Genomic DNA, 27,284 nt, shown 5'->3' with positions numbered 1-27,284 from the left:
TTTAGTTTTGTCCCCAAATTTAAAGATTTGCACTGCTTCAACATTTCGCCCCAGCCTCTTCCAACTGTAACTGTCGGACATGGGCTAGTGAACAGTAGAAACAGAAAAAAAAAGCAGTTTCTAGGTATCATTGTTCTGCTTTTTTCTCAATACATTTATGTTATATGTAGGTTCTGAATAGTTTTCTCTTTGTTTTTTTGTTGGCCGATGGTGGTGGTGATCTTATTTGCTCATATTTAAGTGTGACCTAGTACAAAAACCAATGTAAATTCATGCTAGACACACAAAATACATGCATTTAAAGTGCACATTGCTGCATCACCCACAAATCTTTTAACCCTAACCCAAACCGTAACCCTAATTCCATGCAAAAACTCATTTCCTTTTTTGTTTTTTCTTTATTGAAAAGAAAAAAAAGATAATTTTCTTGAAATGGAAGTCAAAACCTCTAAAAACAGAACTCTAATGCTGCCTAATTATTCATAAAATGTGATGCAAACTGGTGGTTTGATCCTGTTGTTAGGTTTTGCTGAGTCAGATTCTGATCCTGTTGGTTCTGCTTCCTGTAATCAAGCCCCATCAGTCTCACCTGCTCGCTGCCACATGCAGTATGGACGGCTGCTTTGACTAACTGCTGCTAGTTCCCTCAATCTGCCAGTCATTCCAGCCATTTAAAGAAGTTTTCCTGTTTCATGCTTGGATTTCAACAGTTTCGCCTCCATCTGGTTTTTTCTTGTAAGTTTTTGCTCTGTTCCTTTTTTTTTTACACCTTCCTTAGATTGTTGGATGGTTTCTGCTTCCAAGCTACCTCTTTTTTTGGGGGAATATTTGAATTCAGTCAGCATTTAATATACTCCTCAAGCTCTCGTGTGTCATAAAAATGAAGAGTAGTTTTTATTTTAATCATTTAGTAAAATGAACTGATCCTTTCTCATATGGAACTTGTTGACTTATTAATGTAATAAATATATGGTAGGGAATTATCATGGAGCAAGAATGTTGTCAAGCAGAGTTTTTATGTATTGCAAAGTGTTTAATTGGACTAGGATTCATTTAAAAAAAAGAAATTCGATCAAAATCCCTGGTGATAGTTAAGAACATTTAAGTTTAGAACATGTGTCCAACAATATGCACACAACCTTTTACCAAAACCTTTTGTTATTTTAGAAGAATAATATAACAGGGAATCACAAGATATCCTTGACTAATCATAGAACCGTTTTCAGAGGCGTTGAGCAAATGTATCTCCATTCTATTTCATATTTTTACAACAGAATTAGCCTAGATTGAATGTCTCCCTCTATTCAATGCAATCCTGTTACACATATGATAGGAAAAGCTAATTTTTATTATTTACTTATTTACATGAATAAGTTTTTCCTCTTGGTCAACAGTAACATCTAGCTAAACAACTAACAACTCAGAGAAAAGCTAATTCTAGAACAGATGTTACCTACAAACACGGTTGCACAGTTTAAGTTTTGTTATTATCAAATACATCATGTAATAAAAATTGCGTCAATTGCAACTGATTTGCCTTTGACAGTTTACGGCCTGTTTATGGTGAAAATTTAGCAGACATTTCATGAATTTCAAAGCCCAATTCTGAAATTCGTGGTGTGGCAGACGACGTGCTTTGAAATTCTTTGACGTCACAACTGTCATATTATTGGTCAGTTTTTCGTCATTTTTTTTGTTTGGCCAGTTGATTAAAAATGCATTTATGGATTCATTTCTCCATGTACAGGACTCTAAAGGCCGTTACCGAAAAAACACAGATGTGAACCTCCAGCTGTTCTGGCAGGTATACGATCAGAGATTTATCTCTCTTCTGCTCCATGCAGCCAACTCAATTGATATTTTTTATGAAACAAGTCATATTTAATTGAACGTGTCAATACCAGTATACAGCTATGTCTTGTCTAAATGATTCTTGGCAGAGTTGTTGAAGGCGTCTGCAGTCAGAGACCGGCTGAAGGGAAAGACTTCATCCTGCTGTAAGTCAAAGGTGTTTGACTTGTCAGAATTTTTTTTTATTTTCTGAGTCTGCAGTCAACAGCAGGTCACACTGACCATTAAATCTGTCAAAAATCTGTCAGTGGATGTATACCTTTGAATTTTGCAATAACTTCATGCCTTTTTTCAAGTACTCCTTTCAATGTTACTTTATCTAAGAGCTTTTAAAAAACAACCGATTCTATCGACCTCCAATATTGGAAAGTTTTTGTAATCAAGTGTCCTTTAAAAACCAAACTCAACTAAGTCCAGTTTTAACTACCGTGAGATGAATTAACATCCTTTGAGTTTATGTAAATGAAGAGTTTGATGCTTCGGTCGTCCAGACCTGACCACAGGCTGCGATGAGGTCTGAAGGCCGCCCATCAGAGAAACCTCTAAACCATTTCATCTCTCCTTAAAGTTGATTTTTCTTGTCATTCTTTGATGTCTGATGAGAGAAACTTCTAGAAAGGAACGAGCCACTGAGTTTGGTGAGTAATTACCAAGTTTTGTGAAATGACTGAGTCACGGGCCTTGATCAAACGGACCAAATTCAGTTTTACTCCACTCTGGCAATTAAGAAAAAACTGTTTTTCCCTTAACTTCTGAGGCTTTCTAAAGTTGAAGAACTTTGCTCAAAGTACTCGCCAGAATTTGAAAGTGGCATCTGGAAATGCAAACGAGCTATTGGATGTTTTCTATTTTGTGATGGTGTCATAAAAACAAGGCGTAAATGTAATCAAAGTCAACATGATAAAATCTGGGTTTGACTCCAGGAAATATATCAAATTTACAAAACAATTCTGCAAAATGCATCAGAGCTGTACCTGCAACCAGGGGTGTGTTCCTGCTGAAAACTGAAATAATCTGGATTGAAGGATAACCAGTTTTCTAACATTATCTGTTTTATATTTGGAATTTAAAAAAATCAGCTTAATACTAAATTTTGTCTATTTGCAAAGATTTCCATTTTTATTTTAATATGAAAATTATTGTCATTAAACTGTACATTTAATTAAAGAAAGCGGATTAAGTGCGTTCTGGTTCAGCTCATTCTGAGAAATACAAACCTTTTTTAAATTGTCCAAAGAGATTCCAAGACGCCACAACAAACGATTACTGTTTTTCCAGCTACTCTGCACAGAAAATACTAAAGTGTTGCACAAATGACAGACCATGTGATAAATCTGCTTAATTTTTTTTTTTTTTGCTAGTCAAAATCATGCCATAAGTCTCATTTAAAATGAGAGAAATTTGGTTATAATTGGGTCTGAACAGTAATTAAATAGAAGGCTGACACAGCTAGTCCTGCTAGCTATGACCAGCTGTGTTTCTAATACATGTATGCCCAAAAACTTTATCGTAATTCTAGAAATGTCGAAGAATAAAAAAAAGACAATTTCACTATTAATAATAATAATAATAATAATAATAATAATAATAATAATAATAATAATAATAATAATAATAATAATAATAATAATGGATTGGATTTATCTGCGCTTTTCAAGACACCCAAAGCGCTTACATTGTGTCCATTATTCATTCACTCCTCATTCATACTTGGTGATGGTAAGCTATGGTTGTAGCCACAGCTGCCCTGGGGCAGACTGACAGAGGCGTGGCTGCCAGTTCGCGCCTACGGCCCCTCTGACCATCACCGGGATCATTCATGCAAATGCACACACCAGTGGAGCCACACTGGAGGCAAGGAGGGTGAAGTGTCTTGCCCAAGGACACTACGACATTTTTTTTGGCTGGTGGGAGCGGGGATCAAACCGCCAATCCTTCGATCATTGGACGACCCGCTCAACCACCTGAGCCACTGTCGCCCCACTATTGCACTGATTCCATCAAATTATAACTATGCGAATAAACCTAAAGCAACTCACACGATAAGTAACATATTGCGACACGTGAACAATTCTTTGATTTACAGCAGATACATTCAAATTTCTGCCACGGCACTGGCGCTCATCACCTATCAAAGAAGATGTCAGCGTCTTATTCAGGCCATGGAGCGAAAAGCTTCTTACATGTTGGATTGGCCACGGATGAAAGCATTTTGGGAAATGGTGGTTGGTGATTTTACAGAAGAGCTGTGGATCCAACAATTCCACATGACACGCTCAACTTTTACTAAACTGTGTGATGCTGTGGGACCTCTTATGGCGCCTGCTGTGCAGTGCCCAAGACAGCCAGTTCCTATCAAGAAGCGCATCGCCATCCAGTTGTTGGTCTAAACTAGTGTTTCTGTTGCCGTTTGGCAAAATGTAAATTTTGATACGCCTCAAAAACCACCTCCTACAAGGGCAAAAACTAAATTGTCGTGTTTGCGGTTAGGCAAATGTATCACCAATGCAATTTGCACAATTTTATAGTCAATGGAAACACAGTTACTGTAATTTATTTGTCAGTGGCTCTACCCCCTCACTTCACCTTTCACTCTTTAATGTTAGAAATGTTACCAGCAACACCTTAATAAGACGCGCTCTTTGACCTTTCACGGAGAAACGTTTTCATTAAGCACATGGTATTCACACTGGACTGTTGCTACCTGATACCTGATCCCATGTACACCACCTACAGTTGGAATAGATTTGGTGAAAAACGTTGAAGCGGTGCAAATATCGTGTTTTTATTTTTTTTCTCCACAACACTATTCGGATGTATAGAAGATTTGGTGTCAGAATTCCAGCTGGGCACAAACTGCAGTTATTAACTCCTCCATGTCCAATTTTCAAACAGTTCATACTTCTGTGTCAAAAGGGGCATCATCCTAACATTTATTTCAAATTCAAGTCCCTGACTGGCCAAAGTTCGACCTGGTTTGACTGTCAATGTGATGAATTTTTTTTTTTTTTTTTTTTTTGTAGAGACTAAAAACTGTTGTAGAAACGACTAAAATGTTTTGACCGTGGAAACCGGAAACGCACATTTACGTAGACTTCATTGAAAGCGGTTGCTTAAACTGGCATTGCCTAATCCTGTGTTCACACTGAACATTTTTTGCGCATCCAATTCGTGTTGGCTGCCCCTTCTTTCGCTGCTCGCCACCTGTCAAAAGACGTGTTTCTGAGCTTGACGTTGCAGCTGCGTGTGGGTAGAGCTACTAGCCAATGTTTTTAGCCTGATCGCTACATGGAGGTGGTGTCTGTGTTTATGTCGTTTACAATGCATGAAAGACATTGATGATTTTGAGAGATCAGTTTTGATTTTTATGAATAGTTCTACAAAAACATCGGTAATCACTTCTCCATGTCTGGATTCATGTGATCATTCAGATTCTCCCGGTACCGGGAGCTTGACTCCCGCTCCAAGAGCTGTCTGAGTGGATGTCCCATCCGCTGTGTTTCTGTACTCTGTGACCCAGTTGAAGGCTCACTGTCTCGCATTAACCCAAGAGGGGAACACAAAAAACTAAAATAAAACCTTTTTTATTATCGTCTATGAAAATAAGAAAAACTTCACAAAGTTCAGGAGGCCCGAGCAGGCAGCCCTTCCCATCACAGAGCGCATCCCTGTCTGCCAGCGTAGCAAGCAAGTGAATCTTGGATTTTTTTTTTTTTTTTTTATGACTAACATGCTTTTTTGAAAGTGGGTATCCTAAAGTACATCCATGGTAAATTTGGTGTCGCTACCACAAAATACACAATAATTTTGATAACCGGCTCCTCTATGGTAGGAGTTGAATCACAAGTTTGTCTTTCATGTTAACCAATCAACAGATTTTCGCCTCTGCATGTTCTTTTGGCGATTGCTATTGGATACTTTCCCTTAGTGTAAAATAAGAAATAAAAATGATGCATTCATTACCACAGAACTTTGGTAATCACACCACTTATTACAGTGTTAAGTGGCTATGCATAAGTTTAGCTCCACTGCAATATATTTGAGTTGGCTGATGACTGTTTTGATTTTTGACTCCCATCATATTAGGTTCTGAAGCGCCTATTCCTAGCAGGGAAATATTGATTGTTTACCAAAACACACAGTTGCAAGAAGCGCCTCTTGAATCCTTAATTAGACATAGAAACCTGGATACTCGAGGAATGTTTGACTCCTTTGAAGTCAGACCGCTCTGGGAGGAAGAAAAATAAATAAATAAGTAATAAAACATGGAGGGGAGGAAAAAAATAGAGTGCTTCTCTGAGGAATATGATACTTCAAGAGCACACATTCCTCCTGCTCTCCAGTGTTCCCGTGTGCCACGGGGGATTGCTTAACAATATGTAATTACTCTGAGCCGAAGCTAAGCAATACCGTGTGAAAGGTAGGCTAAACTTGCCACAAATTCCCCGTGAGAGGCCATCTTATTTTTGTTCTTTGAAAACTCGAATTCTTTGATTGTGGGAATGTTGCCGTCTCCGCTGCAGGTGCGCCGCTTTAAAAGAGTTCCTATCAATCAAAACGGAAGCGCATGAAAGTTTGTCTCCGGGCAAAGCCGATGGGAATGCGTGTTTCTAGTTAAGTGCAAAATTAGTACAGAATTATTTCAGTGCAAAAGCTATACATGGGCAAAAAAATAAGAGGTATGGATAAAATAGCTTTAGGTTTTTGATTTTTTTTGTTTTTTTTTTCTCATTTGGCAGATAAAATGGATCTAAATTTAGAATTTTTCCCCTTAATATTGAATGGCATGTTTTCATCCCAAGGTTATCACCGTAAGACATGCATTTTTGAAACATCAAAAAAATGACCTTCAATCGAAAGGTTCTTGGGGCAAAATCTGGAAATATATGGCAAATGTATGTTGCCATGTGTGTTTCTTTGACAACACACATAAAAAAAACAAACTAATAAATTTTAAATATTGGTTCCATGGAGCGATAAGAGAAAAATGTTCAGTACACCAAACGCAAAAAGACAAAAGTTCAATAGTCACGGTTTTAGTTTCTTTGCTTTTGTGTTTCGAGTTCTCTTCCTGTTAAATTTTGAAAAAAATTATATTTGAGACAAAAAAAAGTTATTTTCTTGTTTCTCCAGAACGGCAGAAGTTCATTCGAAATTCATCTCTGAGTTATGAGCAGGACTGTTGGCATGGAACAACCCCGCCCCCCTTCCCATGCCCGTTACTGAGAGCTTAGGCAGCTTAGGCACGAACCCAAAATTTTTCAAAAATGTTTTGTCTGTTTCTGTTTCACAATTTGAATAAAGAAATACTCAACTTATTTTTTTTTTTCTGTGTGAGAAAAAATGCTAAAAGAACAAGTTAAAGAGCCAATGGATATAAATAGTCATAGGAACATTTTGATCTTAAAAAACTTAGTTTATCCAAACTAACCCGTTTAGATTTCAGTTACAACAGAGTAGAAATGAATTAATTTTGCTTTAAACATAAATGTAATATTACACTTTTGTAAAATTGTTTTTTTGCCTTTGCAGTTGCTGATAAATGTGTGTATCTACGTCTAAAATCATCGACTTGTTATCCACATAACTGTTCTTTCTCTTGAACTATTTAGAAACAAATCCAAACAAACCCAGTGTTTGGTATTGATCCTGACGAACTTACCTCTGTTTTACCTCAGCAGCTCCTTGAATGAACTTCATCTCACCTTAACAGATTGATTCATATCTCTGGGATATTTTCTTTTCTATTTTTCAAATGGCAGTTTATTTTGTTTTCATCTATTACTGCTTCATGATCTCAGTACCATTCAAAAACAGATTTGTTTTCTACAGTCCAATCAAGTAACATGAAATATGGCCAAAGCAGTTAACCAGGACATCGTGCCTCTGGCTCTAATAGACCCTTAGCCCTCTTTTTGTGCGCTGAGTAGTTCTTTTCGGGCCAAGATGTTTTAACCCTGATGTCTCCTCATGCTTTCAAGCAGCAAAATGCCCCTATAGACCTCAGTCAGAAGAGTCATTCACTTTTCAAGAAGGTCTTTCCATCAACTTCTCGCCCTTGCGTCATTTCCCATCTCTGCTACAGACGAATTCCCCTTAAAATGCTTCCTCTCTGGCCCTTTAGCTTGTTAAAGTTACCTCACCGTCCCCTCTGATCTTAACCCCTCTTGACCCCTCTGATTGTTGTTGTGCTTTCAGGACCGAATCAGGTCCTGTTGACCTCAGTCTGCCTTTCTTCTACAGTACAGTTCAACCTAAAGGAGGTCGTTACAGAAATGTTTTCCCTTTTCTTTTTTTTTTAAATAAAAAATGATTTAGAACATTTGTATAAAATAAAAGTAACTTTAGCCTTTTTTTTTCATTTCAAATTCTCCAATAGGCTTTTTTAAAACCATTTTCTCATTTTCAGCTTGTCTTTTCTCTTGATGCCAATCATGTCTATCAAAATACTAATGTATTTTCCGCACTGTGAGTCAACAAATAATCTATTTTCAAATTCAAATTTAAATTCAAATTTATTTATGATGGTACTAGTACTGCCATATCATCTGTTCTTGATCAACCATTACAATGTCTGGTTGGTTTGCCATTACCATCCTGTCAGTCTAGATCTAGAAGTCTGAATCTTTGCTCTCTTATTCTCTACCACTTTCTCAGGTGTTTCAGTTCAAATTCTGCACACATGTTCCTGTATATTATTCCATCCACTTGATTGTGGCGTTCCATGTATGCTTTCCCTGCCAGCATCTTGCATCCTGCAGTCATGTGCTGGATTGTTTGAGGCGCCTCTTTGCACAGCCTACACCTTGGGTCTTGTCTGGTGTGCTAGATCTGAGCCTCTATGGCTCTGGTGCTCAGGGCTTGTTCCTGAGCTGTCAGGATCAGTGCTTCAGTGCTGTCCTTTAGGCAAGCCCTTTTTAGCCATTGGTAGGACTTCTTGATATTAGCGACTTCAGTTATGGTCTGGTGGTACCCCGTTATGATTCAGTGCTGCATCTCATACAGCACTGAAGGGGTTTGTCATCCCATGAGTATCTGTCCTTCAGCACTGAATACCTTAATCTCCATGCCTGAGACATTCACTGAGCACACTGTCAGTTGGAACCTTGAGCTTAATGTATTCATGTATCTTGGCTGTTTCATCCTGGATAGTGGCTTGTCCTTGACCTCTTTTCTTGTGGCTAGCATACAGTCTCAGGGTGCTGGATCTGGGATGGAACCCTCCATGCATGGTGAGGAGTTTTCATGTCTTAATATCAATGGTCTGGATCTGTTTTTTGCCCAGGTCTTGTTCTTGCCATTGAGCTGGCTTCTCAGGACTTGCCTTACTCGTTGGAGGTAATAATAATAATAATAATAATAATAATTTATACTTTATTTATCCCACAATGGGGAAGTTCTTCTCCACATTTGACCCATCCCCTGGGGGAGCGGTGTGCTGCAGCTGAACCGCGCTCGGGAGTCAGTAGTGTTAAGAGTCTTGCCCAAGGACCCTCAGTGGGTGATGTTAATTGGTTGCCATTGATGTGGTTATTGCCCCCAGTACCATTGTTCATTCCCCTCTGGGAATCGAAACCTGGATTCCTGCGTGGCAGCCTTTCACCTTACCAACTGAGGTACCCAGCCGCGATATTTAGGTATTTAGCTGTTGCAGCTTTCCTTGTTGCCTGTTCCCATTTGCCTGTGGAATTCCAAAGTACTTTTAACCATTAAAGTCTGCAATTGTTCCTTCTGGGAGTGAGACCCCTCCTGTATGGACTACCTTATCTCTCTATGTCACCATCTGTCTACATTTCTCGATCCTGAATGACATCCCATTGTAAGTACTGTGGATCGTGGTGGTGTGAATCAGGAACTCTATGTTGCAAATTCACGGTGACATGATGCCTGACAGAAAATGCCTGACATGAGCTTCCATTTTGTGGAGAGATAGGTTATTCTCCAATAGTTTGATAGTACTGCACCCTTTGAGGGATCCTTCTGGATCAGGATCATTCGCCCTTGCTGGTGCTGTCCAGTTTTTTATAGCTGAAACTCTTTTTTTGAATGTCTGCCACGATGATGGTTGATTCTGTTCAGGGAGGTTGCTATTTTTCTTTTTCAGAGAGACCAGCTACTGAGCATTGCTGTTATGTGCTGCCTCTTTCTACCATATACTTTTCCAGTACTGTTCAGTTTCCAGCCTTGGTGGGTCTGCTCTGCGGTTTTGACCCTGCCTTTGAAAGTACTATTTGGAGTTGGGATGAATTCACGGCTCGACACCTGTCCAAAAATGTGTTCATGAACTTGGCGCCCCAAACGCAATTGGAAGGAGCTACCGCCAAATCTTTTCAGATGGATCACTACATGGTGCGGTGTCTGTGTATCTCATTTACTATGAACTGAAAATACTGATGTTGAGAGATCGGATGTATTTATTTTTTTAAGAGCTCAACAAAAACATTGGTAACCATTTCTCTGTGTTTGCGTTCATGAGGTCATTCAGAGACTAACATAAAGTTAAGAGGGAGAATGATCAGCTTCTCCCCATGTTGGGTTAGGACTTCACTTCCTGATCACGTCATTGAACATGTCACATTCCAAAATCTGAGTCCCTGATGGGTTGATGCGATGTGTGTCCTCACAAGAGTTGAGATGTTTTAACTGGACGTGCCGCACTGCCCAAATCCTGTCACTGTGAGAGGCGTTGTATGGCCCGGAGGCGGTACCCCCCCCCCCCCCCTTGACCCGGCCCCACTTACTGACTGCTACACATGCTTTAATCTCCTCCTCTGGTAACCCAAGTGAGAGTAGCACAAGAGAAATTGATGGGGGAAAAAAAAAACTTTTTCCAAAATTAAGCTTTTCTCGAATTTTATCTCCATAGCAACAATTTATTTTTTTCGTCGTTTTGGGGATGATTGGACAGGTTTATTTAGTTTTTAGAAGACTCTGCAAAAGTAAGCTTTTAAATTTCCTTGGCAATGGAAGTTTTTTGTTAACTATGCCCACAGTTGTAAATATAATCATATCTTATGTGATGTAATTTTGATCAGCTAGAGTCAGGAACTCATCTATTACATTTTCACAATATTCTGGTAAATGTGGGAGCAAAAGGAAAACACACTTGTGTTTTAGGTCTGCTTGAGCAAATTTAAACATCTCTTTTTAAATAATTGTTTTGACTGTTTTGCCTGCTTTGAGATCATCAGTTCTTTGGGGGGGTCATTTTTTGTGAGGTTTTTGAGTATGTGGGGGAGCAAAATCTGCAAAATTTGCTCAAGAATGCAGTAAGAAAGATTTTCTGATAGGTCCAGGACTTATTCAGAATATTTTAAATCATTATAGCCAATAGGCTAATAAGGCACATAGATTAAAATGCATACTGTCTATTAAAAATAAAATAAGAAGGCTGTCAAGTTTGCAATGTAGTGCAGAAAACATGGTCACTTCAAATTTTACATTTGAAACTTTTACTAATCAAAACCTACAAAGCTACACGTTTTTGAACTCAATCTAAAAAGTTTCCACGTGAATCTGAAAAGTTTTTCTGGGAAAGATCAACTTTTGATGTTCACAGGGGAAATTTTTATTTTTTACAGAAATTTTAAAGCTAGCATCAAATGCATTTCTTTTTTTCACAAACTCTATCGTCCAGGTCCCAGTCATTGTCATTTCCCCCAAACAACAGAACCGCTACAACAATGTGCCCCAAACTTTGTCATTAACGCACCGGTCCATGTTTTGGAAGAGCCTGACACCCTTCTTCCTCACTGCCTACACTTTCAAATTAAAATTATGATATTGCATCCATTTTCAAGGCAGTTGCATCATCAAACTGTCAAAAGGAGGAAAAAAAAGTTACCTCAGGGATCATCTCTCCCGACCCAGGTACAGTGAAGATAGATCTGGGTGTGGTAAATCGTTGGGTCAAATTTGTGTGGCGGTGTCCTTTGAACAGAGCTGCTAGACAGAACATAAAGGGGTTTGTAATTGCAGCTTTTGTGTGATGTGTAAAATCAAAATAAACATGAACAAAGAGATGATTATGAGGCTGCGGCGTTCACAGGTAATTGTTGCATATTAAATCGGTTGGACACAATGCTCATATGGACATTTAATAATTAGTGACGCCTACAGAATAATTAATATGTGGAGTGTAGCAGAGTTCAGAGAGTTAAGGGGAACGATTTGTTCTTGGTTTGTCAGGAATAATTCTTTCCCAACCAACTTTGAACAAACAAATTAGAGAAAAAAATTTTTTTTTTTAATTTTGATGTCAAAAGTGAAAATTTGTCCAGTGTTATAGAAGCTAAAGTTTCTGATGGTTTTACAGAACAAAAGTATTTTACATGATTCTTTCAGCACTGCAGCCCAAATGACCCATTCTCTTTCTGTTTGTTTCTGTCTAAAAGTAATTTAAAGTTGTTCAAAATCCCATTTGAGATCCCATTAGTTTTCGCACACCTAGTGTATGAAATTTGTTCTCTGCATTTGACCCATCCCCTGGGGGAGCGATGAGCTGTAGACACAGCTGCACTCAGGAACCATTTGGTGGTTTAACCCCTTCAATCCAACCCTTTTTAAAAATGGCAATTAGGTGAAACAAAAGTAGGATTTTGTTTTTTAATGGATCCACCGACTGACTCCCCAATCTACCAATCAAATGTAAAGCTGCTTAAAATTCACGTACTTGAGCTCCCTCCCCCAAGTTGTGGTAAACAATTACCAGAATTTTAAAAAAGCTTCAGAAATTCATGTTATTGGCTTTAATTTTAGCTGTAAAGTTGGACTTTGGTATATGGAGCCAACAGAGAATAAGAACTATCATTTAATTTTTCCAGGTTGGTTCAAATTCCACAACAGAAATCATCTGCCTTATTTAAACAATTCACTGTATATGAGAACTGTCATGTGTCTCTCATAGAAAATGACTTGCTTTTGGCTCCAAAGAAATAGTCAATTCAGTTGTCGTTTATTGTAATACCATGTTGGAGCCGGACGACGTCCACAAGCAGTGATTGGTCCAAATTGGTCTGAGTCATTGTTTCTGTTACAACTACTCTTGCCAATCAGAGTGAGCCTGTTGGAAGGTCGCAGCCACAAAATGTTCAATGCTCCACCTACTTTTGAGGCATCTGATTGGCCAGTTTATAACTTGAATAACTTGTGCTATAGAAAATACATTATGAAAAATAACTTTGTATTGGCAAGAAACTGACAGCAGAGCAAGAGTGAGTAACAGTTTATTTCTCAATGGAAGTCTGTTGGATTTTGGGGCTTCTTGGAGCAAGGGGGTACTTCCTGTTTAGAACGCCAGAGGAGATGCAGTTGGGGTCAAATAAAGCATCCCAAGCATCAGACTTTGCATTGAGGGGTTGAACTACAATACAGATACTGAGTGCTGCTGTTATTGGACATTATCCCCCCCAGATGATGGGGATCAAACATAGACATTACATGTTACCATCCCAGGTATGTGAAATGTCACTGAAGCCACATTAAAGGTTGTTGTTTTTTCTTGTTGAACAGGCACCAAAAGCATCAAGGTGGGAAAGGCATTTAAAGCCGTTCTGACTGAAAACAACACAAAGCACGTAAAACACTTTTGGTCAGATCTCTAAAAAAACAAACAAAAAAAACCTACTCAACTATATCTACGCAGCAATAAAACCTCCAAAAATGTTCTCTGTGTCAAAACAGGATGAGCCTGCATTTAATTTTCTTTGAGGTGGCCCTGGCAGTAAGGTGTGGCTCGCAGCGATAAGCAGAGAGGAGCTTAGACACATCAATGCAGTTGTGTAAACCGAGAGGATACAGCGGCCAATCTTCCAGCGCGTACGTGTGCCCGTCCTCTAAGCAGGTCCGCCAGATTAAAGTAGTCTTTTTGTGCCGTTGAGCTATTATTCAATTCCCTCCAGAAATGTGTGTGTGGGGGTGCAAAATAAAAAAAGCAGTAAGTGGGGCTTTTATTGAAACGTTTCAGTCTTTAGGATATCTTTTAATGAAGTCAGTTGTTCGAAAATGTTGCAGCTCAGGTTATTCTTGAAAAAGGCCTCGTCTCTGGCAATAAACCCAGCCATTTTTCGTAAACACAAAAGAGAGGTTGTTCCACATCCAGCATGTGAGGATGAGCTCACACCTACTACTTCTTTCCTCACCCACTGCTTGACCTTGACGCCGTCAAGTAAGTAAGCTCTCCCAAAAGTCTGTTTTCTCAGTCACTAGTCATCCTCATCTTCATTCCTAATCTGGAGAAACAGTTATTCCCCAAATCCCACTTCAACCAGCAAAGCCTGCAGCTCTTGACAGCGAGTCAGAGGCAGATGAAATACCATCTGACAATGGCAGAAAAGCAGAGGCAGTGAACGGTGTGAGCGAAAAGCTGTCAGCAGGCAATCAAATACGTTTAGCATTTCATTTATGCTCAGAATTTGCATTCGACTAACACAAAAATGACGAAGCAACTTCATAGTGGATTATTTACGTCTTATTTGCAGCACACACTCGTCCATTAAATGTCATTAACCCTCGTTGAAATGGCCTCAATTAAGAAATCCCTCCGTGTTTTAGAGCAGCAGGAGTGGAAAGCAGCACCTTAGATTCAGCTGGGGATGATAACATGATGTTTAATTGTGTTACCTTAAACGTTTAATGGTGCGTCGTTAATTTTTTCGGAGCAATTTTGCTAATCTGTGAACCGTGACGGGGAGAGTGCGGGAGCGGAAAAGACGGCGCTGTAGTGGGGCGTAAAGATTAATGAAGAGTTTAGTTTGACAAAGTGCAACATGTTGCTGGTAATCATTGGTGTGTTTTGCTTGGAGTTCATATGAGACATCACCGTTTTAGAACAGTAGAAACTTAGATTAGTTTTAGCCCTCCAACCAAGCACTTATTCCTGGTTCTGGCCTTGGTTTGGTCACAACTCCCTTGTGCGTTTATGTGATCTAAATATTTTTAGTCTTTTCAAACATTTTTTTTTATTTATAGAAGTTGATATAAAGCAACGAAAACATCAAAGAAACTAAACGTGCATTCTAGAGCAGGGCTTTAGCCCTTAAGCAGTGAAGGACAGATTTTTCCTTTTCTACTCTTTATTAACGCATGTCCGGCACCCACAGATGGAAGAGTCTTAGTGTGAAATGTCTAAATGGTGCAAATCTTGCTCCAGGCTTTTTCTTTCGCAGCTCTATTCCAATACATGACAGAATTGGAGCAGTAAACGGTCATAGAAACTTGCGTAGCTATGTGCGAGATTTGAGGCCCAAAATGCATATTTACACTAGTTTATAGACTTATCGTTGGAGGTAGCCACTTGAACACCCATGAATGTTGCCTTAGACTTTTCCTGGGTTTTAAGGTGTTGCCCTATTTATTTAAATGGGTCATCAACAAGGATATTATCTTCATATGAGTTAATGAAAACATTCAGCTTTGTTCAGTTGAAATATTTCAAAATACAAGTTCTTAAAGTGTTTCCAAAGGAAATTTTGAACATAATTGGTAAAAAGTCCAGACCAATCAGCATGAATCCTCTTGTCTGTGATTAGCTGGTTTGGTGGCACCTTTGTAATGCTAAGCTCAGAGATAAAGACAAAAAAAGAAAAAAAGAAAAAGATCGACTGCAAGATTTGAGATTTCAAGATTTTAAATAATAATTTAAAATACTTTTTATATACTGTGAAAAATTATGAAATACTTTGGTTTGAATTATATTTTGAACAAAACCTATTATTCAGAATTGTTTGAAATGTTCCAATTTAAAATATTAAAAATGTTTTGACATATTTCAATAATGTGAATTTTAAATATTTGGAAGATATAGTTTAGAAAGCTTCAATATCAAAACTCTTGATTTTGATTGCACTTTAGAAAATCATTTAACAGACACAAATATTACTCTATAGTTTAAAAAAAAAAAGGCAAAGTTGACGACTCTAGTGCAAATGTTTGGAAGGCAATACCGTGGCAAAACCCACTAAACTATTTGCAAACTGGTTGCATCTCCACATTTTGTCTAATGACTGATCTAAGCCAGAGGTCACAGCGGTTTCACAAACACCTTAAAGTTGTTTTATTTTTGTTTCCCTGCTCTGTTATTTCATTTCTCCTTAACACACCTGGCTGCCAGTTCACGCCCGAACTGTCACCCGCTCCCACGCAGCCAGGAAGCTTTCAGCTGGCAGAGCCGCGGATGAAGCCAGCGTTGTAAACAGAGCCTTCCAATACACGGATAACCTCTGCACTCTCCTTTTTCAAGTTTCCTTTTGTATCTTCTCCTTTTTTGTTGCTCTTGATACACGTTTCTGCCTGCAGGTTTGTCTACCTGGTTTTGGTGATTTAGCCCAGAATTTCTCCAAGACATGACAAATCACTTTCCCACATTATTGTAGCTTTTTTTGACTAGCCTAACATTGTAGAGGGAAAAAAAAAATTTATATGAAAGGTAAAAAGCTTTTATTTACTGCACTTTTCCCACATTTTTTCAAACCGGGAAAGTTTTTACATTTTATTTCTATGATAGGTTAACTGTAAAGAAAGACAGAAAAGAAAAATAAAACGGAAAAAAAAACAGCTTTTTTTTTCCAGTAATTGTGGGACAGCACCTGCTAACCTCTGCATACTAGTTGATGAGGAAGTGTGTGAAATAAGTTGGATCAAAGTCATACAGATAGTTCTGGATTGTCACCGTGAAAGACGACGCCCGGTGGGACGCACACAACCGATATATCCCCGGGGGCGTTCCTTATGTTTCTTTAGGCAAATGTCTGACAGGAGAGAAGAAGAACCCCGTGTTCCTTAATACCTTGTATGGTTGTCTTCACCAAATTTATGTTTTGAGTGTCAGTGCCCTCTGCTTCTGCCAGCAAGATAACTTGTTGCCTTGTTTTTCAGTGGAAAAGTCCTGATTAGGTCCTTGAAACACCCCGTAACTGGTTTCAACTGTCTTGCAGTTCCTTAGGATTCAGTAATTTGGTTAATGAAAGCAACATTTGTTAATCAATGGGTTTATATTTGTATAAAAAGCTGTCATATAGGGTAAGACACCTTTCCTACAGCTTCCTTACTTCCAATGGGTCTTCCATTTAAACCCCATTAGTTAGTAACAGCATTTCCATTGAATATAAAAGTGAGCAAATTGAATTTGCGATAATAGTCAAGATGACAGGAAACATGACAATTTAGAAAAAAAGTGCATTTATCAAAAACGTTTTTGCGCTTGGAGGAGGTGTTTTTTTTTTTTAATCTTTATGTCCAACAACTGAGCAAACAGATGAACCCTGAAGGCCTTTTGTGTTGGAAAGGTTTTACTATTACAAAAATAGGTTATGTATCTTCGGATAGCCAGAGGGTACATTTGTATAAACCCCTTTTTGTTTTATTATTTTTTAGTTATTTATTACATTTAGTGTGTGTGTGGGGAGGGAGAGGGGAAACATGTGAGGGGGGTTGAAGAGAAGAAAAAGGGAGAGAGGGGGAGAATGTGGGGGATACAAACGCTGATTTTAATTGATTATTTTAAGCTGTAACAATTACACCACATTTGCTGAAAAGACAAATAATACATCCAAAGGTGAAATTTTTACACTAAGATGAGCAGAAAATATGTGTCCATCAAAACACTTTGGGTTGGGAGGAGGGATGAAGCAGACAGGGAGCAGTGTGGCGCTGTGCACGTGCACGTGCAAGTGGGGGTGGAGATACATGCTCGCTGCCGAAGTGAACCGTGTGTTCATAAGGTGAACCAGATTCTCCACAGCCAGACCAGGAGGGGGTGGAGAGACTCTCAGGCCAGGAGCACCCCCGGCGACGGGACCCACCCAGCCAGGTACAGAGGGGGCCTCCCTACAGGGCCCCCCCCCAGCTCCGCGAGGCATAGGCAAACCCGGCGTCTGGGGCCCCAGGCAACAGGATAGGCGCGCTTAGCCATACCAGGAAGCAGCCATGGGGGCCAACGAGACGCTGGCCGAGGACGAAGGCAGGGCCCCGAGGCACCCATGAGCCACCCACCACCCAGCTGGCGCCCCGTCTCCGCAAGCCAGCCCCCTAGTGAAAGATGAGCACGGATGTTTCACCGTACCACCCTCCACCAGACCATCCCCACAAGGCCCTAGGTGAATCAGGGTGTCTAATATACGAGTAAAAGTGGAATGGAGGGCGGGTGCCGACGCGACCCCAAAGAGAGACACCCCCAGTGAGCCTCGCCAGCATGTCCCACCCATCCAGTTCCCGGAGCGCTATGTGCTTTGTGTGCAACATTTGTTTGGGTGGGAGCGGGAAAGGAGCAGGCGGATGGGCACAACCTGGGGAAGAAGGCCCACCACGAGCTACTGGCCCCTCAGCCGGCCGTGGTAGGCGCCCCCCCCTCCCCAGGTGACCAGGCAACCAGGAGGTGGCAAGCCAGCCACAGGCAGAGGCCAGGGTTGCGCCAGCGCAGAGCCCTTCAGTTTGGCCTGACTAGAGCGGTCACCCCAAATATGAATCAAATCGGTGACCTCGCTTCCCGTCCACTGACTGGTCTCAGCAGCATCGTCCGCCATGTTTGACGTTTATGTTCTCGTTCCTGCCAACTTCAACGTAGAATGAAGACGTACGGGTCGGATACATGTGGCCTGGCCGGTCAGATGGAGGTCGCATTTCAAACGATCGGATACGTATCGGATTCAGGACCACATACCCAAGTGGCCTGGGTCGCATTTGAAAAGATCGGATCTGTGTCGTTCAGACTGTCATGAAAAGATCAGATATAGGGGCAAAAAATCGGAATTGGGTTGTTTCAGCCTGCAGTGTGAACGTAGCCTTGTTGCATGAGTTGGTTTGAGTTTATGATTTGAGGGAAACGGTGTCATTGCGAAATTGTGTTTTCTCGACACTTCTAGAATTTCAATAGTTTTCCTTTTGTGTAATGGAAACACAGCTACTGTCTTCTACAAACCAACCTCGTCTTTCTTTTTGTCTCAGATAATCCACATTTGTCGTCAGCTTTCTCAAACAGTCGCACAGAACTACTTTTCAACTAAAAATGTAGCAACTTTTGTTGTTCCTGCCTAAAAGATTTGAAATGCCTCCCAGATGGTTGGTCCAACGTTTGAATTCATTATACCATATGATAATAAATATTGGACTAACCGCTTGACATTTAGTTGTTAAATTGTGTTTAAAAAAATGTACTTTCACACAAACAGTTTAAATAGGCCTAGTTAACGTTGTACCTTTTGAACCCTCTTTTTTTCAAAAATACCATAAAAATCAGAACCATAACATGAAAAAGTTATATTTGATGAAATTCCAGATGATGAGCTTCTGTATTCATGTTTTCTTTATAAAAGAAGTCATTTAAACATATAGTTAAATAGTTTAAATATTAGTGAATAGTTAAAAATATTGTTTACCCAACCCATGAAGAAATCTGCTGGCAAAAAGTTGACATGAAGCTGTCAAATTATCTCAGAGAAATTAATTAGTCAATCAGAACCTAATAATGAAAAGTCATTTATTTCTGAAAAGCTCATCTCAAGCTGATTAAATGAGTGCTGCAGCACTCAAAATAGAAAATGATGGTAGTTTTAGCTATCTTTAATTGAATCGGTTATTTTTAAATTCAGATTCAACATTCCATGACATTCAAATATCTGCTGGCGTTAAAAGTGCTGCTTTTTAAAACCACAGCTTGTTTTTTTTCAGCTTAATAATAGGGCCTTATGTCCATCTCAAGAGGATTTTCAACATCAGTAAATTGCATTTTCATTTAGGCTTTGATTTTATTCTCAGGTTTTTTCCTGACTAATCCGCCTTCTTCCCTTTTTCTTCTCCTTATTTATTTTATTGGCTTACTTTAACCACAAGCACCAAGCAGATGGGGCGACTGTGACAGCAACACACTGCTCAGGCAGCTGTGCAAGTCTGTAGACAAGAGGTAATGAATAATCAGCCACCGGCTTCCAACTGCTTCTTATTAATAGCTAGGTGTTCTAATTACAATCTCACAACTTGTTGGGTCCGTATCACGCAATGGGAGCCTGGTAGGTGATGGAGGCATCACCATTTCATCTGGACCCATAGATGTGTGTTTTATGTGCACGAACCACAACTGGATCGAGTTCACAGCTTGATTCATAAACTCGAACGTCAAAAGTAATAAAAATTGCAAATAAACAACGCGGCAGGAGGTTTTTTTTGATTATGCCGGTAAACAATTTTCAAAATGGGCCTTTTCCTTGTAGCTGAAATTTCTCACTGGGGGAAAGGCGCGCATTAATCAAACACACTGCCAAACTTAAAGTTTTTCGTAAGATTGTCTACCCAGATTTTATGGGGATGAACTCACCATTCACGCCCAGTGTCACCTCTTCTTAGAATCCCAAACCCCAATGATTTTGTGAGTGTGGGTTATTTTAGCATGCTGCTTGCAGGGACAGTAGGCCTGATTGCTCTATCCAAACCCCTGTTCTATGTGTGTGTGGGGGGGTCAGTTTCAGATGAGAAAGTCGCTGATTTGAAGAGGAGGCTCTTTTTTTTGTAGTAGTAGTAGTAGTAATGCTTCACTTTGGTTATGTGTTTCTTGGGTATTTATTTGGTGAATCTGAGTTTTTTTTTTTTCTTTTGAGCTTTGAAATGATTAGGGTGATTGTCTGCTCCAAATGCAATTTTGTTGTTCTAATGACAATTGCATTAAATGAATCTTGAATCATTGTAGCCTCTGTTACAAAAAAAGTAAAATCAAATTAAAAACAACTCTAAATAGATCTCAAAGAAAGTAATTATAGCTTAAAGCAGTGTTTTTCAACCAGTGTGCCGCGGCACACTAGTGTGCCGTGGGAGATGGTCAAGTGTGCCGTGGAAAATTGCCCTCATTAACTGATCTAAAAACATTAACCATCTCCAGGAAATCAGCTCTTTGTTCATCCAAACAGGTCCTGATAAAACACTGAGTAGTTAGGAATATAAACGATCATAAAATACTTTTTTCGTTGTGTTTATTTGATTCTATTAAAGACATTTTGATAAGAATGACGGTAACGCGAAATAGCTGCAGCTATAACTGTGTAAGGAAAAGTCCCGCAGCTTTTACCATCTCCACGACTCCACCAATCATTCTTGAAGGCTTAATCACATGTCATCAGTCTGACCAATCAGAAGTGGTTAAAGTCTCCACTTCCTTGTTCCAATTTAGCTCATAACTCAGTCAGTTCCGACAAAAACACCAGCTAAAGCTCGTCTTTAGCTGTGTAACTTTCCACAGAATCCGGTATCAGACCGTGGAACAAGTGAACAAAACCATGAAGCTCAGAGACGCGAGTCTTTCTGCCGTTTTGTCGCAGTTTTCACACTACATCTCCCATGATGCATTGGCTTAAAGGGACAGCGTCTTGAAAACACAACGAACATACAGTTTGTATGTAACTTAACTTTTATTACATCTTTTAGAAAAACATCTGCAACTTCCTGCTTTTTCTGCCACAATTATCACAAAAATGCACGTCAGATTGCCGGGGGGGGGGGGGGGGGGTAGATCAAAACAGACTATGAGTTTCTGCTTTTTTTTTTTTTTTTTGGGATGCTGGTGTGCCGCGGGATTTTTGTCAAGGTTAAAGTGTGCCGTGGCTCAAAAAAGGTTGAAAAACACTGGCTTAAAGGATTTGAGATGTCCTCTTTTCCAAAAAATCAGGACAAAAACAAAAGATGTTTTAATTCAAGGACTCAAGACATGAAACAGTCTTTTTTCTTTTTTTTTTCTTTTTTTTTTTAACTTGTCCTGTCCAGCAGTTAGGCAAACGGATAACAGCTGAAGGCCTCTTGTGTGTGTTGGACAGATTTTACTGTTACAATAGGGGTTATGAATGACATAGAGCAACCTACAACAATCAAGTAAAAAAACACAAATCACCTTAAAAAAAAACTTGCTAATGTCTAAGTTAGCAAGTTACTGTCTGCAAACTAGCAGATGTCCCTTTGCCTGAAGTCAAAGCACTTACGGATGGAGGCATCAGGAGAGGCTGTGGTGATGGCCCATTGAGACTGAATTATTGACCCACTCTGGCTGCTCACAGAATGGGTTTTATGCGGAATGTCAAGTTTCCAGCTGTGTATCGGAATATGTGCTCGTGCACCAATAAAACCGCCATGTTTTTGCCGTCAGCGTCCCAGCAGTGGCTCCATTATTCACTCTCTGTGGGGCTATTTTTGGGTGCTGTCTCCGAATGGCATCATTGAAACAATCATCTGTTTAACTATGGATGTTTCTGTTAAGGTTACAACCCAGGTTTTGCTCATCTTTTGAGCAATATCCCAGAGGTGAAGAGAACTTTATCCAAGTGGTGTTTCTCAAGGTGCTCTTGATTTCAGAGTGGTCCTTATCCCTGTACAAAGAAGAGGGGAAGCGGTTACGATCATGCGAGGCTAGTTTGCAAACAGCATGCATATGGATGCTGTGGTAAGAGCAGATGGAACAGAGGCAGTGACATTGTCAGAGCAGTGAACACCTGCGCAGCGGCTCTCCGGGCCCCGGAGTTTGTGATCAAAGTGCCTCGTCTGCATTTTTGATGAACAAGTGCGTCATGCTCTGACAGCACGCCGTGTGACAAGTGCACTTAAAAACACAACCCTGGGGAGTTGCTCTGCACGCCGTGCTGGAATGATGAAGAGGAGGCACAGCCAGTTTACTTCCGCTGCAACTTTCCCAAACAATGTTTAACTTAGTTTGTTCTTGATATCTGGAGCAGAAGAACTTTATGATTGCAGTTTGATTTAAATGAATTAGATGATTTACCAGTTTGTAGTTTGACAAAAAAAAAAAAAAAACCATTTATAACTGTGCATTACACGAGTACTTAGGTTTACTAAAATACAAGGAAACCATTCCGAATTTGCATTCTCATTCAACGTGACCTACTTTCTTGATTAACACTGTAGCATCCTACTTTTCGACTATTATAGTGTTTTGGGGCTTACAATTTGATTATTCATCAGTGTAAAGCAAATTGCTGAGGACTTTGCATTAGACGCCTGCAATCAGAATGCATGATTGACCTCCTGACCCAGGATGTACCAGCCAGATCTCTCCGGTCATCTGGATCTGGTCTTTTCTCAGTTCCTAAAGTCAAAAGCAGTCAAAGCTTACTTTAAATTCAGTTCTTTACGACTTTCTTCTCATTTATGTTTTAATATTTCTTTCAAAGACCCAGTTGAATTGAAAAAAAATAGTTAAAAAGTTTTCTTGTGGCAGTTTTTGCTGAAGGACATCTGTAGTGCCGAAAAAAGGTTTGGTTTGATGCACCACCAACCAGCAATCAGGGGTTTAAGTGGATGTTAAAGTAAGATGCTGAACTAGATGTTTTCTTTTTTTTTTAAATAATTTGTTTCATCAGCATTTGATATTGCCTCAAACTCTACAAGCTAGTCTTTTGAAGTCTCTGGACCTCCCCACTACATTGTGATCACCCAGGTTTTCCAGCAATTTTTTCATTTTTATTTTTTTAGATTTGTGCTCTTTTGTTGTTCTGATACTTCAAAAGCACACTACTTTGTGCAGTGTCAGTCATCAATGTGAACCGTTTGGGGGTTTATTTGCAGGTGCACCAGAATTCAGTTGTTTAGTTCAGGGAAGCTTTCACAGTTGCCCTAAAAAGGAAACTGATGCAGGCCACACAACAGGACCAAATGCGCACTCCAAGATGCCAAAATGTAAAGTTTATTTAGACTGGACACATTTGGTTTGCTTAACGTAAACTAAAGTAACGTTCCACCGATAGTCCAGAACAAATTTTTAGTCTAAATACGCCTGAGGGAATTTTGGGTTCGTGACCTGGAATGACTTTCTGACCCATCTTTAAAGGTGGTTTTGGTTTGTTTCTAATTGGACTGAGCTTTGGTTCACTCTGAGTTTCCTCAATCTGAATAGGCTTGGAGCAGAACAACTGAACCAATATGGCCTCCAGCACTGCGATTTGAACAGAGACAAACGTAAAGCTACAATGAAACACAGCAACTCATTGAAATGTGACCGAATAGATGCAAGCGCATTAAAACAACTTTTAACGTGATACACATTGCGTCTCAGTATTTTCCCTACAATCTATACGTCAGGAACACTTGTCAGCATACCTTCTTAGCTGTCTCCTCAGTAGCAGCTGTGCCTCCGCCGTACCAAAGCAGCAGATAAAAATTGTTGTACGTGACGTTGGTACAGACGTTCAAAACTGGTCTGCAAAATATAAGTTTGAATCAGTGAATCATCCGGACAAGGATTGCAAAGCGCAGGACTTCCATAATTTCTGCCTCTAGTTGCTTTGCCGTAATTATTGGCCAATGACTGAAGAGATATTTAGTCACATGCTTTTGTTTACAGGCTTTGGTGTGGAACAGAAATGTCTGGTTGAAAGGCAGTCTGAATACAGACCTAACTCAATATTCAGGACTCGATCTTGACCAAATTAAGCTGACTTGCTCCGGACGAAATTATATTTTCAGTCTGAATGTTCCCTTAGAAACTGACTTTAAGACACACAACATTTATTTTACGTAATATCTTAAAATCGTCCAGACTTTAAATCTAGTCTTTTCTTTTAAGAGGTCGAACTCTGTCCACGAATTTCTAACCTCTGGCATCCACACTTCCTAACCCCTCACCCTCTGGTTCCACCGTGAAGCTTTAGGTCTGACAAGTAGTAAATAAAATAAAAATAAATAAATAAAAAAGAGCTGAGTGTCAGCAAAAGGATAAGCAGAGTGATAGGAGCCATTTGGTGATTTGTTAAGAGCTGAATTGGCTGCTTAGTTAAGACCTTATCATGGTGGCTACATTCTATTACCTTCCACGAATGCAGCGCGATCGCAGGCGCTGATACAGATCTTTGCACACAAAGATCTCAGCCCTACAGCGACGATGCTTCTCCAAAGTCTAAACCCCAGGATTGTGTATCAAACACTTGTGTTCCTGGAACACCTAGTTGGAATCAATCAAATGCCTTTCCGAGCATGAAGTCACAAACACAGAAGGTAGTATTTTCATTCCTGAATTCATTTTTCTTGTAGCTTGGAGGATGCGCTACGAAAAGGAAGAACCTTCAAAGTCCTTCAGATGTAAAGGGACATTCAGTCCCTAAGGCCAGGGACACGCATGTCTGTGTCCCTATATCTGTCTCCTGAGGGGGTTTCTGCTGCCCTTACCCTTACTGAAGTGTAAACTATGACTCTTCCCTGGTCAAAGCATATCCTCTCCAGCATCTGTTGTCCCCGTTTCCAAAGCAAACCTTCGATATAAACTTCTGCTGCTTAATAAAAAAGCAGGTCAAGCCCATTGAAGTGGAATTTGTGTGGCATCATGAAAATCTGATGATTCCGTTTATCTAGAGAAAGGGCCACACTCTATATCTGCTGAAATGCTATTGATTTCTACTGCTGGATTACTAAATGCAGCAAACACTAAATCAGAGCTGGAATTTCAGCGCATGGGGGGGAGACAATAGAATATTTAAAGATATTGATGTGACACATAGGGGGATTGCTTACACTAGCAGGCATAATAAACTTGATATCAAATTTTACATCAGCACCTGGTTATCTTTACAAGGCATGATTTATACACAAAGGAAAGGTTTTGTTTTTTGGATTAATCATATTTGAGAGATAAAGTTTGGAGTTTCCCAATGTTTTCAAATGGAAATGCTATGTGCAGTTTAGCTGTGAAGGGTGTGTAGACATTTTATTAAGATACTATATATAAATTGTGGTCAATCGCAGAAATTATTTTATTTATTTATTTATTTATTTTTTGTAACTTGCTTTCATAAAGAGATGGAGATATCACAACACAAGCAAAAAAAAAAGAACCTTAACAAGTGAGAACTTAAAAGCTCCTATTTTATCCTCTGCATTAAAAAAGACACCTCTGTTTAAAGATTAATACTGGAGAAAATAAATCAATCGTAACCCTTAAACCGTTTACACTATTAATGTAATTCCAATGGATTCTGAAGCTGAATCGATTACAGTAGTAAAATGTTTATGCTGATTGCATAAACACTTTCCTACTGGAAATTGTTGCATTTCAGCACAAACCTGGTTTAGTCACCTTCAGAATCCATTGGAATTCTGAAGGGTTAAAAAAACGGCATCAATGATCTTTTGAGCTATTTCAAAAGCCTTCCTAATGGAATGGCCAAAATCCTAAAACCTTTGTTGTTTTCCAGGACACTGTTTCTGCGGAGTCGCAGTATCTCATCAGGTATTCTCCTCTGAGCTGTCATGAAGCAACCCCGCCACCACTTCCCGTCATCCCTCTGGTTATGCGCTCTCCCGCTAATTTACAGCCCCTCAAGACCCCAACTTAACAACAAAAATGGCAAGATATATTGGAGCTATCCAGCCGTACAGTTTTGAGCCAGAAGCCAACTGAAACGAGAAAAAGGAAGACGGACACGAAGTGGATGCATCAGAATGGAGCATATTTGCTATCGCAAAAATAGGCTCTTTTTTAAACGTTAATTTTTTTGTCTGCTCCTGATTACCAGTGATTTGAATTTATAAATACAAAAAAAAATCATTTTATCATAATTTTCTTTTTATTTGTCCTCTATCATGAGAATGCTGCAAGAAAATGATGAAAGCAGAAGTTTCATTGGAGTGGATATTTAACTGTATTGAAGATCTAAGGAGAAAATTCTCTGGCGTCAAAGAGTTAAAAGACCACATTGAGACTTTTCCTTCTTTATGTTGTTATTGACAAGCTACATTATAACCAGTCAGCAAAGATAACAGAAAATATTCCACAAAATGTACTTTCTGTAGTATTCCATTATATTACTTGCTGCATTTCAAACACTTTGACATCATTGATCTGTTGTGAATTATGAATGGGGACCATTCGCATTCTGCCAAAAGCACAAATTCTGAGGATTTATTATTTTTATTTAAATTTACTTGTTGGAGGAAGCTTAATTAAATGATTTCACATTCACTTTTATGAATCACAAAAATGCTAAAGCTTATTTTAGACACCTCTGTTGCAAAAATTGACGTGGATGCTGAACAAATGACCAAATTTAGTTTTTTTTGTCAGTTGTCTTCGTTTACCTTCTCAGCACCTGCAGATCAGTATCATACTAACATTATAAATTCATTTCAAAAACAGTCGATAAGTAATTTTAAATATGGGAATTAAGTATAGATCCATTCATTATCCAGTATAAAGGAAGGAATGGTGTAATTAAAGTGTTTTTATGACAAAAAAGCAGGAGCAGCTGGACAGCTGACCGAGCAGCAACATAAAAAATGTAATTATCATGATTTTACTGACAAAACCACTGAGTTAAAACAAATGTTCTGCAATAATAACGTAGCTTGATAATCCCAAAGAGGCAGGAGCTGTGCTGCTGACAAAAGAGCCTGCAGAAAAGGTTGATCTGTTCCCACTCTCTTCTCGCTGTTTGTGCCTTCTGTGACCAACTTAAACA

The 27,284-nt window shown here is 39.4% G+C and overlaps 1 long non-coding RNA gene across 1 annotated transcript; it reads left to right on the top strand.

Annotated features, from left to right (window-relative positions):
* The first annotated feature begins 504 nt into the window (after positions 1 to 504).
* On the top strand, positions 505 to 26,238 carry LOC105355866 (uncharacterized). The gene is made up of 4 exons (XR_002874840.2): positions 505 to 735; positions 1,748 to 1,804; positions 1,941 to 1,997; positions 26,022 to 26,238. It is a non-coding gene; the product is annotated as an uncharacterized LOC105355866 (long non-coding RNA).
* The last annotated feature ends 1,046 nt before the right edge of the window (positions 26,239 to 27,284 follow it).

This window comes from Oryzias latipes, chromosome 2 (genome assembly GCF_053564925.1).
Source record: "Oryzias latipes strain Hd-rR chromosome 2, Olatipes_Hd-rR_3.1".
Taxonomy (NCBI): Eukaryota; Metazoa; Chordata; class Actinopteri; order Beloniformes; family Adrianichthyidae; genus Oryzias; species Oryzias latipes.
The sequence above is the reverse complement of the archived record's forward strand: the minus strand, read 5'-3'. Positions and strand labels throughout refer to the sequence as shown.